At 44.9% G+C, this 20,161-nt stretch overlaps 1 protein-coding gene across 2 annotated transcripts in view; it reads left to right on the top strand.

Annotated features, from left to right (window-relative positions):
* The first annotated feature begins 13,697 nt into the window (after positions 1-13,697).
* The window catches only part of plxnb2a.1 (plexin b2a, tandem duplicate 1), a 136,060-nt gene continuing 129,596 nt past the window's right edge, over positions 13,698-20,161 (top strand). For both annotated transcript variants that reach the window (XM_070991803.1, XM_070991804.1), the window contains exon 1: positions 13,698-14,143. The gene's annotated coding sequence lies outside the window, so the exon portion shown is untranslated. The remainder of the gene's footprint in view (positions 14,144-20,161) is intronic.

Raw genomic sequence — 20,161 nt, forward strand, 5'->3', positions numbered from 1 at the left:
AGACGACTGTGCATCATCTTCTTTGACACTTGAAGGTTATGGGAGAGGCGCAGAGATAGCAGGCGGCAGCTGAGCTTTACTGGAAAATTCAAAACTTTTTTATTGGGATTGTTCTGCTCCGTGAAGCCTGTTATTCGCCGGCAGCCAGCCGTTAAAGTCCGTAATGAAAGGATGTCAGCCTGAGCATGATGTGATTCCTGCGGATTAAAGGAAATTAGTTCCACTTTTAATCATTTACACAAACAGATGTGACAGAGGCAGCTTGATGAGAGAGGAGGAGGCAGGGAAACAAAGCCACCACGCTGCTGAGGTTACAGCGACCCTGTCAATGCAAACTGTCCTAAATATCAGCAATGTGGAGACGACAAACCCACAAATTACCTTCCTCCTCCTCATCTGTGGGGCTGAACACAGCACATCATGGTGAGACGTAGAAAGTGGCATAGAGATGATTAAATCATGATAAATTTCTGCTTTTCTTAGTTATTTGTCATCATCTCATCACTTCATAACAGCATTACACAGAAAGCATGAAGAGTCAGACACCTGATGCTTCAACCAAAACTGATTTGAGTTGTCAGAACTTATCAAAAACACGTTTCCCCTGTCAGACACTTATATCTGTCCCGTCTAATGCTATATGGACAAAAGTATGTGGACACCTGAACGTTACCTACATTGATTTTTCACCATCTGATTCCAAAATCAGGGACCTTAAAGTGACTCTTATTTGGATCCCAGGTGACCTCAAGTCCGAGGATTTGATTGATTCAGATTCAGCCTGAAAAGTATACAAAAGTATATGTCCACATACTTTTGGCCACACAGCCCCAGGGTTATTCATATTACAAAAGATGCCTGTATGTGTGCATATGAGGGGTGTACACTTGCATGCAAGCACTTTGGCCACTGGAGGGCGCCCTCGCTTCAATGTATTTGAGTGGAGGCACAGCAGACCAGTGCTCTGTCTCAGGTTTCTGTGCAGATGATCTCAATCTGGAGGATTTTACATTGATGTCATCCGTCGGCCACACTGGCCGTCAGCGCTCAGAACACCTGCAGGTTTCATTTATTGATCTGAGACGTGAAATGCGTCACTCTGGGTGCAGCACAGGTTTCTGTCCAGGTCTGAACGACAGGATGCTGCAGGTTTAGGGCAGGAAATGTGAAAGCAAACATATAAAATAACCTCACAGTGTCAAGAAGAAACATTACATCCAAATAATATTCATAACCAAAACCAGCCCATGGATGAATAATGATGGTGACGGGGTTGTAGGTTTGATCTTCCTCGTGCTGAAGAAGACTGAACCTCAAATTACTCCTGCAGGCAAAGCTGTGAAGCTCTTTGGATGACAGAGTTACATAAACGCAGTAATTTCCCATTTCACCGTCTGCGCCTGTAAACTGTGAACCAAGAGCATTTCAGTCTCATCTCACGAGTCTGTCTCGACTTCATCTTCCTCGCTCAGCAGGCAGCTCGTGTGATGACAGAAGTGAAACCTGTAAAGTCTTAAATCATCTGCAGCGTGGGCTCATTATTCACATACAGTTAATGTGTGATTTTGGAGTCCAGACGCAGCAGCTGTCCTGCTGCACTCCAACTCTGAAGGTCACTAATTAACCTGTTAGTTATGCCTTAATTCTGGCTCTTGTTCCATGTAATTAAATCTAATTTTATGCTGAATTAGAGCGAGAAACCCATAATTCATCAGAGGAGGGTTGATTTTTATAAAATCAGGACAGGTCCATTTTTTCCAGACAGTAGAAGTGTCTTCTGATGTCCTATTCTGACAAACCTTCTGGTCTCTGACACCTTAAAACACACCTGTTTGTGACCCCACATCACCTTTGCCTTTGCATGCCCTTGCAGGGGTCCAGCCCCCCAGGTTGGGAACCACCATAGCACATAATTCCCTGGTGTACATTTTGGTCATATTAGCTCAAACGCATCACCACGTCACAGTGACTCAGCAGACTCTTACAGTGCAGTTTTCTGTACTTTTAACTTGATTTTTGCTCTTTGTAAACTCTTTCTGTGCTGCTTCAGGCCTGAAGTCTTTTTAACTAACCAGGAAACCTGAACCGTTTGCTTCTTCGCTGCTTGAAGAGCGCATTGGAACACCTTCCTCTTGATTTATGGCTTCAGTGTGTTTATCCTGCACAGCTCAAAGGGTAGGTCACAGATGAAAGCAGCATCCACACGTGCTGCACAATCATGCGAGCAGGTTTTGTTTCCGTGGGGGAACGCTGCTGAGCGTGCTTCTCGTTTTTCAGCAGATCTGGCGGCGGCCTTGGGCGAAGAGCCAGAGAGGACGCTCTGCGCTCGCACCGGCACACGGTGTCCAGGTCAGCCTTCGCGGAGGACGGAGGGGGCGCCGGGAGCAGCGATTAGAGAGCTTTGTACTCATATCCAAACTGTATTCACAGCCAGAGCCAAATAACCACAGAGGCCAAAATAAAAACGGAGAATCGCATCTGACAAAGAACATTTGGTCACTGAGCGGCGGCACCTCTGGCCCGGTGTCACCCAGCTGTGACACGGTGGACATGAAGCAGTGACCTCAGCCTGACTTAACGCTAATGCAACAACTGCAGCACAATAAAACTTACCATCCACCGCAGACCTCTGCAGAGCATTACAACACGTAAAACAACATATGAGCATCACTGATGTGTAAACTGCTCTCTGACAGGAAGACAGAACTACAACCTGCTGCGTTGGAAATGAAAATGTTTTGTTAATACTCTTTCTTGCCAGAGGCCTCTTACAGGCCCTCAAGAGGGCAGCACACCGACTAAACATTCAGGGGGTGGATGGTGTCTTTGTGTTCAGTTCTGATGGAGCACAAATCTCCCAGCAAGTCCTCCAGAATAAACAACAACAAAATACAGTTTGTGCATCCAGAGCGGCACAAAGATTTCAGCTGAAAGCAGCACAAAGACAAGATATTCAATGTCTGAGCTCGTCAGCTTATTCTGCATCTGATGCAGCAACATGTTTCAAACCAGTTTGGACTGGTTTTATAGTAAGATCACAGTAACAGTTTGATGAGTTTAGGGATCTTTGTCGACCTGTGGTTCATTTTCAGGAGTGATGGAGACTGTAAAACTTGTATGTGTGCAGTCTGCAGGATGCTATTTTAATCTAACCATTCCAGTGAAAACCACGTATCTCCACATGTTGAATATTTGTGCTGAACTGAAGGATGAAGTTTTCCTTCATGACTTGAGAACAAACTCCTTAAAAAGCCTCTCGGATCAGCTGAAAATGCATCGTCACAAAGCTGAAAACAGGCTTCTTTTCTGAGCTCGTCAAACTTTTTTGAATGCGAGGTTCTCGCAGGACGGCCACGCTGCAGACCTATGATGATCTTATAAAATATGATGCATTGCTGCAGATTAAAGCAGCCAACAGGATATAAAGCAGTTCCAATGAGCTCAAGCTGAAACATCTGCAGCAGTAAAAGGCAGCAAACACATGAAGCAGCAGAACATCAGATATCAAAAGAAAAAACACTGACAGGGAACATTTTACTGCAGCATGAGTACTGCAAACGTCTTCTGGAGGTCCACGAACATCTAAAATCTCTTTGTGCAACAAGATAATGAATTATGAATCCCCGAACGGCAGCGAGTGAAGGTGAAATGAACGCACCTTGAGAGGCAGAGCGGCGAGTCCAATCAGAGTCGCAGCAGTTCAAGGATTAACCGCCAGTTAATGTGAGGAGATAATAAAGCATCAGAGCAGCAGGGGGGCATTCAAGTACCTGAATATCACAGGTATCCAGACATAAAACAAATAGAAGACAGAATGTGAGATCAAACTAATGATAAAGAAGAAGAGCTCAAAGCGTCTGCATCACATTTCCTTTCCTCATGAAGCCAGTTCAGTCTTCATCTCATAACCCTCCTTTCACGTCATCTCATGTTACTCTGCAAAGCAGCGCTTGATGTTTGGAGATAATGGGGTGAAACGTTCAGGTGGAAGGATTAAAAATATGGGCGACACCAGCCACAGTCACCTTCTGCACTCAGTGTCATTTTCTCGCATGAAAAATGTGCACATTTAAAAAGACTTTGGGCTCCAAACATCAGCAGTCAGCAGCTTCAAACCGCCCACGTTAACGTCAGCCTTCAAACACTGACGGAGGTCCAACCCTGCGTCGGCTCCTGAAATGTTTTATTAAATGAACTGCCCATAATTCTAATGCCTCAGTCAAATCTTTGCTAGATCAAAAGACACAGCTCGGCCTTTATCAGCATAAATTATTCAGCGCATCCCGTGACAGGTGGAGCTGAGGGACGATGAAGACCAACATACCTGTCATCCAGCTTGTTAAATATGAGCAAATCGCCTTCTGTATACGAGTGGCGTAGGACCTTGGGCCAGACTTGTGGGGATGTGCTGCTTCCTCCGGCAGAATACTAAACAACGATTTCGGGTGTGTGAACATGGACACACAGGAGGCGGATTAGCATGTAAACAACACTGGCAGCATCCACTAAAAACAATCCCTGCAGAGCGATTCACAGTCATGAAGGGAGCAGCAGCAGCTCCATGCACACAGACACATGCACTGTACATACATGCCCTAACGAAGGCTATATACAGGCCATCAACCCCAGCACACACACACACTCACACACACGCAGGCTCGCTGGCAGTAATCAGAGTGCAGTGTGTTTTTCTCAGCGGTGTAATTCATCAAAGTGACGGCTGCCAATGAGTCTCAGTCAGCCAGACAGCCACAGCTAATCAATCATCAATCTACCTGCTCGTTGTTTCTCAGCCTTCTGCAGTCAGCACCGCCATATTTCCAAGACACACACTCAGACGCTCTCTTTGCATGGCCACGCTTTGTGGTCCCTCTTTCCTGTCTGGGTCAGCGTGTAGAGCAATGCACCAGCATGGCGTGGGTTACGGGTCACTTCCTCCACCAGGCCGTCCAGAGTGAGCAATCAAGGAGCAGCCATCATGTTTGTTGAAGACGCTGCGATCACATTCCATTTCAAACTGAAGTATTTCAGTTGTAGGAATCTTTGCACCGGCCTGCAACACATCCACCATCGTTAGCTACAGGAAATATGCAACATCCTTTCAAAATAAAGCTTGGTTAGACACATTTCAGGTCATGGTTGCACCTTGGTTGGTTTTAGGCACCAAAACTACTTAGTTTGCTTCAGAAAAAGATTCTGGTTTGGCTTAAAATTTGACTTAACTATTGGTTTTAACGCAGGTATCAAACCACAGTCTGACCCAGTTTGACCCATCCATCCACCCACACCCCCCCAGGACTTAAACAGTCCTGACAACAGGATGCAAATGCTGAGGAATTTCCAGGCAGCATCTTGAAGGAGAACAAATGGCACAGAAATTTTGTAAGGTTTTTGCATTTGTAAGGTCCAACAAACAGTGGGCTGAACATGAAACAGGAGGTGCTCTACTCCACCTAAAGGATATTTACACCAGGTGCTGCAAGGACAAGCTTAAGAAATCCTTAATGATCCTGAACAACTGAATAATGGAATTTTCTTCCTGCTGCAGTTGGCAAGAAGGTACCGGATGCACCAGCTTCTACCCTCAGGGCACAAGGATCTGAAATAAGGTCCCTGCCTAAGACCATAAACTTGATTGATGTACCTGAAAGCTGCGCTAATGCTAGCATTGTAGGTTCAGAGTCAGCTGAGGAAATGTTGGAGGACACCTTCCTCAAGGCTTTTGTTGATAAATCCTCTCAGATGCTCTCGATAAGATGGCGATGTATTCTACAAATATCAGGAAACTTCCCTCCACTGAAGCCCAGGATACTCACACATACTACTCACACTCCCTCTGTTAGTACTGCAATGCATTCAGCCACCAGTTCATTCCCATCAATACCACACTGCATCATATTATACGGTGAATTAAAAAGTGTCATTAGCAGCACTACTCCCTCTCAACAGTCGGCAGCGCTCTAACCATAAATAGTGCTGCGGAAGGCATTTGAAGTGCGCGGCAATTAATCTTGCAGCACATTGGCCACGTTGGTAACAAGTCCCGTATTGATGGAAGTGAGATATTCTATTTGTTCCTTAATGGACTTGAAGAATCGCTCAATTTGTTTCTTCTATAATTGCAGAGAAGATGAACCCGGTTCTGTATGATTCCCTCCGATCAATACTCACTTTGCGATCCTGTACCCCGTTCGTGGACAGGAACATGAATTGGTGCGTCAGCGAATGTAGTTTGTTGAGGCTTTAACTAACTTCTTTCCCCACTGTACGAACCACTTATTTCAGTTTTAAATGTATATCCGACTTATTTTCCATATTTGACGAGTTTCTGAAGTTTTTCTTCTGTCAGTAGCTGGTTTGCTGGATCACTGCCTCAAAGCACAAAACGCTGTTATTCTGTCTCTTCAAAGGCTTCATTATAGAGACGTGAGAAAAAAACGTTTTTGTACGGAGAGAAATGAAGTGTGAGGAGTGGGAGCGCTGCAGAAAAAACAGCATCATTACAGCAGGAAGGGGTGAATGAGGTTTTTAAATAACATCTAAATGTACTGCGGTTCATCGTGTTGTCCTGCTCTCCCATGTTTTTCATTTCACATCCCCCCGCCTGATGTTACACCTGCTTTTCTTTCATTTTCTCCCTCCATATAACAGAGCAGGGTTGGACTGATGGACTGTGTATTGGTGTGATGATGTATGAGGGCAATATTTGGCCTTAAAAACCAGGCTGGCGGCGTCAGGATGGAGGTTTTTTTTTGTTTTTCCCTCCTCATTTGCAGTCAAACCAGACTCTGCTGCCTTAACGAGATGTTAAAACACCACAAATGCATTTGTTAGTCTGGCGTTCAGCACAGAGCGTTACACCGTGTTCACACTGATGCAGCTTAGATTTCAAAATGCATCCTTTTCTCTGCAGCTTGCTCTTCAATCCACGCTTCCAACCTCAAACTGATTGCATTTTAAAGGCAACACATGTCACATTTCACACGGAGAAAACCTTCAAAACACAGATGATTGTCAGTTGTTTGCAGACGTGGTCGTGCCCTTCATGCGACTGTCACCTTCGAGCCCCTTTGCGAGGCTCCTCTTATGACATATTGAATCTCGGCGTATGAAATAGTGATTTAATCGAGCGTCCGTGCAGCAACATGGGAATTACACGAGCCGTGGCTGGCAGGTAGCACTTATGACCCTCAATCAAATCAATGTTTTCAACTCAGGTAGTCGTGCCGCAGCACAAATAGAAAAATATGTCAATAACAACGCCTACGACGTCGAGGCAACAGAAAGCAGCTTGCTGTGAGAGGAGTCCGGCCATGTTTGTCAAAGATCTGAGATAAAATCAATGGATCAGTTTGATGTCTGCGTCCTGTAACAGCAGGACGAAGACAAGATTTAACATTTTTATTGTTGTTTTGGTATTTCAGTGATGATGAGAGCCATCAAAGTCCTGAAAGTCTGAAAGCCCTTTAAGCTAACATTAGCCTTGCTAGCAGTGTAGCAATTGGACCACACCTTGTCCACACTGACATGTCTCTTAAACTATGAGACGGATCACCAAGAACCTTTAAACAGACATTCATGGTCCCCTGAGGATGAGCCCTAAGGACTTCGAGTCGAGCTACAATAAGACAGAACTCGGTGAACAGTGCGTCTGGTCTTCAGCATGTTAGCATGCAAACATTAGCATTTAGCCTAAAGCCCTGCTGTGCAGCCTTACTAACCTGCTAGCATGGCTGTAGACTCTTATTTCTATGGGAATCATGACGTTTTTCTTATTATCTTGTCTTCATTGTCTTGCTAACAGCTGCTGCCGTTCAGGATTAATTCTTTTTGTTTTAAGTTTTCAGACTATTTTCTGTGCAGGCCATAAAAATCCAAATACAGCTTCATGCATCTTCTTCAGCCCACGTGTGGATCTGGGATGTCAATAAAATGGCCTAAAGCTACGATGCTGATCATAATACAGCATTTCACTGTTTCAAATGTGCTTCAGTCTGGTTTGAATCTGTAATGTAAACAGTTCATTTAGATTACTGGACTTTGATTGGCTGAGAAACACAGCTAATGCTTATTGCACAGCTGAAATGGAGCCTTTTAGATTGGCAGCTGTGGCAGAGCAGAATATTATGAGAGAATGTGTGTGTGTGTGTGTGTGTGTGTGTGTGTGTGTGTGTGTGTGTGTGTGTGTGTGTGTGTGTGTGTGTGCCTACACAGTCTTACTCTTCATTGTCCTTCAACAGTCTCATTTTCATACTCATAAATCATTCACATCTGACATCTCACTCAAAATCATACACACACACACACACACACACACACACACACACACACACACACACACACACACACACACACACACACACAAACACACACACACTATAATAATGAGGTGTTTGAATACCTTTTTCCTCAAACAGAAATAGACCACATACCTATTGATAGATGGATGGATGGATGGTTTGTGGATGGATGGATGGATGGATTCCTCTTGAACCTCCATTTGTAAGAGGATGGATGGTTTATGGATGGATGAATGGATGATGGATGAATGGATGAATGAATGATGGATGGATGGATGGATGGATGGATGGATGGATGGATGGATGGATGGTTTATGGATGGATGGATGGATGGATGGATGGATGGATGGATGGATGGATGGATGGGCTTATGGATGGATGGATGGCTGGATGGATGGTTTATGGATGGATGGATGAATGGATGGTTTATGGATGGATGGTTTATGGATGGATGGATGAATGGATGGTTTATGGATGGATGGATGGATGGATGGATGTTAGATGGATGGATGAATGGATGGTTTATGGATGGATGGATGGATGGATGGATGGATGGATGGATGGATGGAGAGAGGAATGGATTCCTCTTGAACCTCCGTTTGTAAGAGGATGGATGTGTTACAGTCTCGTCTTCAGCGGCTTTGAACCAACAGAAACAAACGTCTGCATCATCCGTCAGTGTCCTCGCGGCTCTTTAATCTGCATGAGTCTTATCACTCTTCACCTTGAATGAAATATTTAAGTCCAGAATCAGCAGCGCTGCACTGAATGGAATATTCCACATGTCCCTGCCTTGTTTCAGACACAGAATTCAGCCTGACATATAGTATGTGGTGTTGTTGAAAACTTTAGGGTCTCCTCTGGAATTTCAAATAAAGGTCTGTGGGTTTGAATAATAACCAGCTGCATAAAAATACATTTGTTATGATGCAGCAGCTGTAGGGCCCTGCAGCTGAGGTCAGAAACGCTTTATTTTTGCATCCTCGCTGCGATACATATTCCAGACACAGTCGAAATAAACACACCAGATTTTGGATTCAGGGATTTTATTCTGTCCTCGCTGGGACTCGACACAAAGGTGTTGATTGAATTCTGTGCTTCCTTTTGAGCAGAATTGAAATAAATATGCTGTTGCATTTGTTCATTATGTTGGCGAGCTTGGATTTGTCACCTCTTTTCACCTTTTATTATGCAGTTTGTTTGAGACGTGGTCTGGATTTTTAAAAATGTTGCCTCGCTTACTAATTTAGAGATGCTGTGACCAACAATCCTGCAGTTCAAACACTGATTTCTTCTTCAGATTCCTGACTGTTGTGTCTCTGTTTCTATTATTTTGTTCAGCCTCTGTACGAAGATGCTAGAGGTGAGGAACAGAGCAGGTAGCAGGAATGTGTCATCCACGGATGATTGGCCAGACATGCTGGCTCGTCACCGCTGGGTCAGAGGTCAGGGGTCAACATCAGGCTTTGAGTGAGGGCAGATGGGCTCAACGCTGCATGTGTGATGAACAGAGATCTGAAGAAACAACGGAACAAGAAAGAGGAGTTAAAAGAAAATAGAAGGATAGAAGCAATGTGGCGTTAGCAGGGATGTCAGCGTGTCCGTGACTTTGGACTTGACAATGACGTTTGATGGCTGAGTGGTCCAAGGCTCAAGGTCGACTCCTCCCTGAGCAGCAGGACATCTGGTACGCTAACAGCATGCTAGCACTTTGAGCTAAATGCTAAGGTCAGACAGCATGCTCGCAATGACAATGCTAACATGCTAATGTTAAGCTGGTATAATGTTTAACACGTTACCATCTCAGTTTAGCATGTTAGCATGCTAATGTTTGCTAACGAGCAGTGAACACAAAGTACAGCATGAAGCTGATGGGAGTGTTATTAGCTTTGCACACCTGAAGATGGCGCTAAATGAAAAGTCACAAAAGGAGAATCATTTTCAGGGTTCGTCCTCTGGGAACCGTCAATGTTTGTGCATAATTTTGGGCCAATCAGTCCAGTAGATGCTGAGATATTTCATAATCTAATGGGTCTTTACAAAGCTCATGCTAATCCATGTAACAGTAATATGATGCACCAGCATTTCATCCCCATAGCTCCTCTAACACGGCAACAAATCCAGACAAACATCAGCCTCTGACGGCTGTCGGCAGCGTCTCCCAGTAAAACTCCATCACGGCTGAACTCTGCAGACGTCTTTTATGTCTTTGACTCTCTGTACTCTGAGCACACAGCATCAAAGTTAACCGTCGTGAGAGAATTGTGGTGAAAGCTTTGGACTGTCAATCCAGCAGAAGTGCAGCTCGCTTCTCAAAGCTCGTTCCCCGACTTTACCCTGACCACATTTTATTTGTCATAACCATCATCTCGCCGTAACATCAACCGCAGTGACGTGCAGGTATTGTAGAAATCTTGGAAACGTCTGGGTGCAATTGGTGGTTTTGCAGAATTGACAAATATTGACGCTCTTGTCTGGTTGGTGAGCCTGAACATGGCCAGAGTGTGTGTGTGTGTGTGTGTGTGTGTGTGTGTGGTCCTACGCGCTGATCCAGGTCTACATAATGTGTATTGACAGGCTTCAAAGAGTGTGTTTGAGAAGACAGTGTAAACGCACACACATGCACACACACGCACAGGAGGGCTAATTAACCAGTCAGATGAGCAGACAGACAGTTTGTCAGCCAACCAGGAAGCAGCCTGTCAGCCAGACTGATCAGTCAGTTATCCAGTCAGTGATTTAGGCAGTCAATGAGTCTATCAGTGCAACATGACGGACACGCAGCGGCACCCTGCGTGTGTGTGCGTGTGTGTGCAGCCAGCATTCAGAACTCCACCTCCCATGATTCTTAGCCAAACTCTTTGTAGCCAAACTAATTTCTAACTTCAGTAATAACCCAGACTGCTGATATTACAGACATGTTTTTATTCAGCTCTTTAGCTTTTAGCTCGTTTCACAAGGACAGGTTTTCAGTTTTCCAACATTCAGATGAAGCTCTCCCTGCAGAGCACTCCGGATTAATGTAGATTATAGTAATTAGAGCTAAGAGATACTTAATGTGAGTCAGTCTGAATGTCACCATAGGCTTGTCACAGCTATAAAACGCTGCATAATACTATATTTTAATGTGATTGAGCAGAAATTTGCCTCACAGCTTAGCTCACAATGTCCACTCATTTGTATGAAATGTTGCCAAAGAAGGTTCATATTATAGGATAATGGCAAAATATTGGCGTATAATAAAGGAAATGAGCATGAAAAGACCAAACCCAGCAACTGGATGTGTGTCTATCGAGGCTCCAGCTTCATCCCCTCTCATGAAACTTGACCTTTTTACACCCAAATCCTCCAGAGCACAGACCCCCACACCCACACTCAGAGCTCACCTCACGCTGCACAAACCATTCCAGCCATACCGGGCGACTTGCACCACTTTAAGTTGTTCTAATGCACCGGTGCCTACTGTAACATTCAGGAGACTTACGAAACAAAAGGTCAGGCCCCTGAACGGCCCAGTGTCAAGGATTACTTCTCAGACAAATTCTCCAACGACAAAGCCTCCATTGTGCCCCACCAAGCCCTCGAATTAGCAGCGGGGGCGACTGCACGCTTAACTGGGCTTGACAGTGCGACTGCTCTCCCAGACCTCTGTGAAGATTTACGCAGATTGCTTCCATTTCAAACGTCTCAAAAAATCAGAGGGTAAAATGAGAAAGAAAGTGTAGAGATAAAATGAAAAAGAAATCCAATTGATATCGCTGGGGGGGGGGGGGGTCTAAATAGATTATTTTGGATGTAAATTAAACTGTAATCTATTTAAAAGCATGGATTAGGCTGCAGCACATACATCTGTCAGAGGAAAGCAACAGTTTGTTTGTTTGCTGTGTGTATTTTTTTACCTCGTTTCTTGGTTAAAGGGAGAGTTTTAGTAACTTATTCAAATATATGAAATATGAACTCTGTGTTTCCATTTATTTCTGTTCATTTCCTGTTTTTAAAGGGGTTGTTGCCTTTCTTTTAATGGTCATCAATTTGAACTCATGGGACTGAACAATCTGCCGCCGTCAAGTCAGAAAAATACAGAGCGCAATTTCCTGATGCAATTTTCAAAATAAAATCCCCTTTAACCAAGCAAAGTCTTAACGAACATAGAAGTCCAAACAACATGTTTTATACCAACAGGAAATTATGTAAAGTGTGCACAATCAAGAAGCTGCTGGCAAATTCTGATTAAAAAAAAAAACAAATGGAAAATTTTATTTCCAAGGATTTACTGATTTCATCTGTTTTCTCTGTTTCTGATTTTTTTTCACCTCTGTTCTCGTGTTGCACTGCTTTACATGACATGATTAAAATCTAAAACAGGTGATATTTACGAAAATGAATACTATGCTTAATATCACAGCAGTTTCTGGATGTAGATGTGTTAAGATATTTAACCTTCATTCACAAGGTGTGAAGTGAACTCATGAATCCCATGAAGTCACTTTTAGCTGCTGGCTACATCAAACTCTTCTGGTTGAACTGATTAAAGCTGAGCCTCACAGGCTAAGGATGATGATTTTCATGCACATTTGACTGCTGGAGGATAATCTGTAGTCCTTTTTTATTTGGCCCAAACAGCCAGCGTACCAACTGTGCAGATGTTTGCTGTAGAAAGAACGCATGAAGAGCCGTCTTGAAACCATTTGTCCTCTTTTTTCTGCACACAGCCTGTGGATTCACACCAAATCTAAAATTTACTTTGCATTCAGTCTGAACACACACACACACACACACACACACACACACACACACACACACACACACACAGTGTTCAATTATGGTCTCCATAAAGAGGATTAACCCTTTTTATTTAGATAACAATATCGCCTTTCTGCTAGAGTAACCAGGATAAGATAAAGGAAAACTGGGCAGCAGCTGCAGTACAAAGCAAGAAAGAGGCCAAATTTTCATCATCATCGTACTCAATTTGTATCTGTATTTTATAATTCCATTCTGTGGTTTTATGCATTGTCTTTATTTTCATTTTGATCCTTATTTCGGTCTTATTTGACATTCATTTTTATCTGTTGTTATGTCCATTTCTGTCTTTTTTATGCAAAGCACTCACCTGGTGCATGTGATTTCTTTCCTGTAAAGCAGTTTCAGATGTAATTAAAGTATGAAAAACGCTAACAAATAAAGTTTATCAGTATAGCTTATTATTGTTGTGAAACGCTCCTCCAGGGGTTAGGGAAGACGCTGCTTTTATTTTGAAAGGAAACGCACCAGTTAATCGAGCTAACCGTGCTAGCTTGACGGAATTGTGTAAACCTACAGGCGCTGGGGGTTTGGCGTTGGGAGGAGGAGGAGGAGGAGGAAGAAAAGCCTTCATTCTGAGACTCTTCAGTTTTGTTGCGTATCGCGCCGTTTACAGCGGAGCTTCAGGCTGGAGATCCGGCTGCATGTGTGCGCACTGGGTCCAGAAAACACACACTCCTGCCGCTGAAACCTGGACGTATGTGTGTGTGTGTGTGCGTCGGTGTGGTCATGAATTCCACCTGAGCCCGGCGTGTTGTGAACCGGTTCTGGGCGTGGGGAGGACGAGCAGAGCAGCCGGTCGACTTGTTTGTCGGTGGGAATATTGTTGAAGTAAAGTTCAGCCGCAGCTGCGCCTCAACAACGCGTTTATTCGGCTGCAGTTGGACCCGACAGGAGCAGTTTCCGCACATCAGGATGTAAATTTGGGAACTTTTTTTTTTTAACGAAGGACGAGTTTCATTTTCCAACTTTTCTACCTTTGCGGAATACAGAGAGAAACGCGCGGCTGCGCGGAGGCAGATATCAGCGCAGATCCAGAGGTAAGCAGCGCCCGCTCGTTACTTTCTCCGCATGGAGGTTTCAGCTGTTTTATGCTATAAGTTTCACTAAAAACCCATCTTCCTTCTAAAGAACACTTTCCCAAAGCATCTCAGAGCAGGAAAAGCTTTAGGGGGATTTTAAAGATTTATAAGGCACTCGTGATTTCTTATCAACGCGTTGTTGCCCCGATACGTTCCTCTCTCCGGTGTTTAGAAGACGCCACACCGAACTCCGCTCGAAAAACTTCAGATTTAATTATTTATTGATTGCGGGCAAATGGCAAACGCACAGTAGAGCACGAGTTACGATGTTTTAGAAATAGCGTTGACTGGTTGGATGTTCGGCGTGCAAGGTATCACCTAAAAGTGAGTTATTTTGAGAAAAAACTTGGAATTGATTGAATGCAAGTTGTTCATGTACATGCTGCCGTCGACATCGTGGAGGCTGCGTGTGGCGTCGAGTAACGCGGATGTTAGAGAGCGGAGACGTCTTAAAACTTTGAATGACATAACTAAAGAAAGAGTGATTACTGTTTGTACGTTCACCGAAATGAATTCTGGTCTGTAGTTTTTGTAGTCATGAGTTAAATTCTGTTTTGGTTGTATTGGTATGTGGTAATTGTTAAGGTCATATTTAATTTCATGATTTTCAAACGGAGTCTGGCGAAGAGGAGACAGCGGAATGTGTTGGGACTGATCAATGCACAGAACATCTGGAGCCACAGCAAGTGGGCTGATCCTGTTGAGCGCGTGACATAATGTATTCCAGACTGCACTGAATTCTTACAGTGTTGTATTTCCAACACCTGTACAAAACCATCATCTTCTGCTGATTCTCCTCATTATGTCTGCACCAAACCCAATGAGGAAAACTGGAAGTTAAGATGACTCAAAAGCTGTGATCTCTCTCTGTGCCAGATGCATATTCTAACACTGCATCCGTTTAGTAGGCTGTGGTGGAAACAGATGTTTTTTGATGGCAGTATTGATTTGATGTGTTTAAGCCATTACAGCAGCAGTCACATAATGACTGTGCTCAGTCAAATCTTTGGCTCCAAAGGTCATTAAAACGCATTAACCCACACCTCATGTGTGGAACTATGAATCTTAGAAAACGCCGCGCTGGTTGCCACCTGCTTCCATGCATTGCTGTGTATGATGGGAAGGTAATTGCCCATGGTGTCAGCTAATGGATTAGAATAGCCTCCACGCTGCACCTCGAGCTGTGAAACCATAAAACCATTACGGCTCCAGCAGCAGCACTCTGTTTAGACTCATGTTGTTTGATGTTATGGCTAATGTGATGCTGCAATCACTCGAGCGTGCAGCTTCAAGGCTGCTTGAACAGGTCATTGTCATCTTTAATTTACCGCTGTCACCCCGGGGAGGTCTGCTTGTGCAACATTTGCCTTTTCTTACAGTATCAGGTGCAGGGTGTGCATACGGGCTCAAATCTGGATCCTCTTGGAAGGACTCCATCAAAAGTGATTGACAAAAGTCCAAAAAAAACCTTTTAAAGCACAAACCTGCAGCAAACTGCAGGCTCAGACGTCCAGGGTCAGCATGAGCGAGGAGAACCTGTCCTCACACTCTTTGCTGTTGTTTGTTCAATTAAGGTTTTGAAGGAAAAAGCACTTCCGATGTGCCATTGATTGCTCAAAGGCGCCGTTCTTTTGTATAATCTCTTGAATAAGCTCTTTAGTAAATCCCTTTTTAATGTTTCGCAGCTATTTCAGCGACACATGCCTCCACACACCGCACAATGCAGACATCTCCTCCTTTGTGAGCTGAGCGAAAAGTTAGTGGGCGGCTGAACTCCATGTTGAATAGCCTAAGGGACAAACTGCTCAGTGTTTTACATTATCTCCTGACTCGGAAATGGAGTTGTTGGGAGTTTATACCAATATCGCTCGGAGGCGAAGGGAATTTCATTGGTTGCTTATTGGGCAGCTCCAACAAGTATGGCTGACTTGCAACTTTCTGATTTATAAAGAAGGAAGCGAAAGGGAGGAAAATCAAAGGGCAACGACCTCTTTTTATTCATGTATTCATGACATTGGAGTCGGGAAGGTCAGCAGGTAACAAGGTGTTTTGCCTCGACATGTTCAGCATTTGGTAGCGGAGCTTAGGCCGTCTTGATATTAGCTTTCTCCTCTCTTATCTGTCTGCTTTTCAACTGGACTTTACTCTGCGATCCGAAGGCTCAGCCCAGAATTTGGCAGGAGGAAGTGTATTTAAAATGTGCGCTGGGCGGGAAATCCAGGTGGGACCAGAAATAACGTGAGCATTTCCAACATTAGCATCCGAAGCTAACAGGTCATTAAAGATGGTTGGGTCATGCCAGGAAGTATTGTTTGCTTTCTTTGTGAAAGGTCGATGCTACTCTCATGTCTGTACAGTAAACATGAAGCTACAGCCATCAGCTGTTAGCTTAGCTTAGCATAAAATCTGGAAGTAGGGGGAATCGGCTAGCCTGGCTTTGTCCAACAGTAAGATAACCAGCTTACCATTTTTTACAAAGCCAGCTGTTTCTCCATTTCCAGGCTTAATGCTAAGCTAACATCTGATGGCTAAAGCTGTTTTTAGTTTTCCCCCTTGAATAATTCTTTATTGAAACAAATGATGGGAACAACAAGGGGAGTAAAAGAGTGAGTCGAGTGCTAGTGCTAGCATGCTTGCTAGCTTGTAGCTATTAGCCCACCACTTGTTGCAGCACGTGTTAGCCCGTTTGTCGACCTGCATGTCGCTAGCTCCTCAGCTACACACCTGGAGCTCAGTGGCTCGACCACCTGGGTTTGAACGAACCAATGAGATGCTTTGAGCCTGGAGGGAATGTGTGTGCGCTGTGGTCTGCGCGTGTGTTCATGGAGTCTGTGCAGTTGGACTATCAGGAACCTGTTTGAGTGGAATGCAGGCCGGCGGTTCAGTCGCTCACATGGATGTTTGTCTTCACACAGGAAGCTGAGCTGCCGAGGCCGACCGTCAACACCGAGCGAATTCACATGAGAAACAAACTGAGATATAACAACATGGAGGCGCAGAGAAAATAACCGAGCCAGCGCTGAAAACTGACTGACTGCAGGTGACTGTGGATCAGAGCTGCAGTCTTCAGCACAAACACATGTAAAATCTGTCTTCTGGACTTTAAAACGTCCTGGAGTTATTGGAAATTGGATGTCACGAGTTGGACCAGTGTAATACTAGTTGTGGTGTAATACTAGTTTTAAAAAAATCTGCCCCGCATTCGACTGCTGATTCCCGTTAATCCCACCATGATCAGAGCACAAATCACTGGCTCAACACAACATGTGCTCACCAGCAGTCTCTTAAACAACCGACACGCTGCGACAAGTTTGTGTTTTATTTGTCATGTTTAAAATGAGTTATTTACTCTCAGAAAGGGCGATTAATCACACGCACGCTGAAGTGCCAAACAGAGCATATGCACGGCGGCTGAAGGTCCCCGTGTTCCCAGGCTGTTCCTGCGGCTTCGTCACGTAGCGTTAGCTGTTTGTAATCTGTGATCAGAGGCCGTTCGCAAATTGAGAACACAATGTTGGAGATGAAGCTCTGACAGATGGACGCGGCGCGCTCGCCGCTGACCGTCTGCTGCAGGCTTGGCTCCGGCTGCCCGCGGCATGTGTCGAGCCGCTTTGTGGATCTGGCGGGCCGAGGAAGTTTGGGTTTGCAGAGCTTTTTGCAGTAATTGTCGGCGCTCATCTTATCCGTGTTCATAGCGTTGCAGTTGTGTTGTGCTCCTCCTCTTTTAATTCCACACGGCGGTTCATGTTCGCCCGCTCGCTCTCTATTGGAACCATGTGGTTGCTTTCAGCCCAGAGCGACTTCAGCTCCTGTGTCGAAACACCAAAATAAGTATCTCCACTCGGGCGAAGAAAACATGCCTCAACCTCAAAGCCTGAAATTAAATGATTCTTCAGGACTTGGCAGAGACGGCGAGTGAAGGCGGAGGGAGGGAAACGCTCCTCTCTGCTTTCTCCAGTGATTTAAGACAGGAAGAGAGCGCCGGTCCTCAGAGGTCAGAGGTCAAAGAGGCCGAGGTCAATGGCTGAGAGTCGCAGAGATGCTCATGTTTGTTACCGCACAGCGCTGAGTGTGTGTGTGTGTGTGTGTGTGTTTTCACTTTATTTACATGTTGATGAAGATGATGTCGGTCAGTTCGTAATCATTAACTCGTCAATCTTACATCTACAAAATGTCCGTCACGTTTTTCCAAAGCCCGCGATGACATCATCTCATTGAAGGCCAACAAACTGTCCCGTTGGAGACACTAACGAGGGGACGTAAAGCACGCTAAAAATAGCTTTGATGACTCATGGTTGCAGATTACGTTCTGTCAATCTGCTCAGCTCTTTGTGCCAGAGTGTGTTTTCATGTCTGTCTGTTCTTCTGGCTTTTGTTTTTCAGTGTGTTCTCCTTAAAGAGGGAATGAAAGCTCAGTGCGAAGATAAAAAACAACACAGAAATAAAATTTTAATTGAAAAAACGTTTAAACTCATGAGCTCGCAGTCCGTGTGACGCATCCTTCCTCACTGTGTGCTCGAGGTCAACACAGGCGCATCGGTTGCCTCCCGCGTCGACCAATGACAGGGCCAGGTGGCATTCCGTCCCTCAGGGAGCCCTCCTCTGATTGGCCCGTTGAACTCACCGAACCTCGTCACGTCTGCACCGTGAAGCCTTTGACATCTTAACTTTTAGAAAACGTCACAGAAAGGTTCCCACAGCCCAAAGAGATGCTTTAAACTCCTCTTTTTGTTCAAGCAGCAGCCCAAAACCAAAAGACGTTCAGCTCACAGTCTTATGTGATGAAGAAAAGCAGCAAATAATCACATTTGAGAAGCTGGAACCAGCGAATATTATGCTTGAATTCTATGGAAACGACATTAATCAGCTGTTACTTTGATAACTGATTCATCGTTGGGTCGTTTGCAGCTCTTTAAATGTGCTGTTTTTCAGTCTCTGGGTTTGAAAGAGGCGATCTGAAGCCGGTTCGCTCTGCGCTGACCGAAGCATCGGTGAAGCCTCGCGCCGTTCTCCACGTGTTTTCCAGCCCGGGAACAAAGTGAGAGGAACTTTAGAGTCATTGAAAACATGTTGCGGTTACCGCGCAGAGCCTCGTCCGCCCGATTCTCCGTGTCTGCCTTTGATATGTGCTCATCGCCGGCTGCTTTCCTCCCGCGTAATGAGGATGCCGGCTCGTGCCGGCTGTCGGTAATGAACAGCAAACCGTCCTGCAGACACGCCGCTCCTCTCTCCGCCGTTTCATCTCTGATGGTTTCTCACCGCCGCGGTGATTTTTTTAAAAACGGCTGCTGCTGCTTCCAGAAACATCAAAACAACACTTTTTTATTGCAAGCGTGCAGGTGTTTGTGTGTAGGTGTTCACACCTGCACGTGTAGATGCTTCCTTGAATGACTCGCGGTCACTATTGTACAGTATCACACATTGGTTCAGGTGAAGACGCCCATCGGCAGCCATTAGCGTTCCCTCTGTATGTCTTAGTCAGTATGATGATGATGATGATGATGATGATGATGATGATCTTTATAGTTGTAGAACTGCTTCAGGACACTTTGGTCAAACAGGATCAATCACAGAAAACTGGACCACATGATTGGCTCGGTGACCGTAGAGCCGCTTCCTGAACCTGTGAGGCAGGCGGGCGGATCGAGCCGGTTTCAAGGCTCGGTCCTGCTCTGTGCGTCTGCAAGAGGCGATGAAGGCTGGTGTGTGCAGCCCGGGTGGCACGTTGTGTTTGTCCAGCTGTTAATGTGTCGTTCTCGTTAAGCTGCTGTCGTCTCTGTCTGTCAGCTCAAAGCTGCGTTGTGGAGAAACAGGAAGTGGACGCAGATCGTTTGATTTGAAGAACTTCTGTTGGTGGAAAAGCAGTCGAGCTTCTCTTTTCTCAACGAATCAACACGAGCGTGATCATAAACATTTGCGTAAAGCTTCTCGACCTTCACGTGTCGCCGCTGAACAGCTTTTGAGTTTCGGGTCGCA

The sequence above is a fragment of the Chaetodon trifascialis genome, chromosome 22 (genome assembly GCF_039877785.1).
Source record: "Chaetodon trifascialis isolate fChaTrf1 chromosome 22, fChaTrf1.hap1, whole genome shotgun sequence".
In the NCBI taxonomy this organism is placed as follows: domain Eukaryota; kingdom Metazoa; phylum Chordata; class Actinopteri; order Chaetodontiformes; family Chaetodontidae; genus Chaetodon; species Chaetodon trifascialis.